Source organism: Dermacentor albipictus, chromosome 2, assembly GCF_038994185.2.
Source record: "Dermacentor albipictus isolate Rhodes 1998 colony chromosome 2, USDA_Dalb.pri_finalv2, whole genome shotgun sequence".
Taxonomy (NCBI): domain Eukaryota; kingdom Metazoa; phylum Arthropoda; class Arachnida; order Ixodida; family Ixodidae; genus Dermacentor; species Dermacentor albipictus.
In genome coordinates, this window is record NC_091822.1 from 73,308,312 (window position 1) to 73,309,036 (window position 725).

At 45.8% G+C, this 725-nt stretch overlaps 1 non-coding gene across 1 annotated transcript; it reads left to right on the forward strand.

Annotated features, from left to right (window-relative positions):
- The first annotated feature begins 376 nt into the window (after positions 1-376).
- On the forward strand, positions 377-502 carry LOC139056552 (U5 spliceosomal RNA). The gene has a single exon (XR_011512436.1). It is a non-coding gene; the product is annotated as a U5 spliceosomal RNA (small nuclear RNA).
- Positions 503-725: the final 223 nt, after the last annotated feature.

Here is a 725-nt window from a genome sequence, read left to right on the forward strand (position 1 = left end):
GGACCAACTGCGTGTGTACTGGATTTTAGAACTAATAATAAAAAGTATCCGGTAAAAAAACAGGCCAGCGCATGCGTTTAAATCTTCGATGTTCAACACCAGATGGCGACAGCAGCGCATAAAAATGGCAGTCGTGCAGTGCAAGCAATCCGGGCTATTTTTAACACTGTTATTAGCTTTTAAACGTGAATACGGAAACATTTAAAATTTCTCTATTAACAAGTACATGTCGAAAAGACCAGGCAGGTATACACTTGCTAAAGAATAACATGAGTTGAGGTTTCAGCATGCAAATTTGAGAATAGCTTGAAGGTTCGCTTGGCCAAGTAAGTGACACCATTTAGCAGACCAGTCTCGCACAGCATAGGTAATTTCATCGCTCAGGTCTCTCCTCAAATCCACGTATAAATCTTTCGCCTTTTACTAAAGATTACCGTGGGGAGGGACACTCCAATGAGCCTATAGGCCAATTTTTGAGAGGCCTTGCCCGTTTGGGCAGGGCCTACCATTCCAATCAAAAGAAAGATTTACGTTGTTGATTGGCGCGATATCGATGAGCAAGCGTATCTGGTGTTGCCGCAGTGGCAGTCCGAGCGCAGTTACCGCTCCTGTGCATCATCGCGCAATAATAGCGTTACTGTCAGAAAAGTCTAACCTGCGCCTGCGCGCGCCGTTGTCGGCGTACGGATCCGTAACAGCGTGGCGTATAGGCGTAAGCTGTTCGA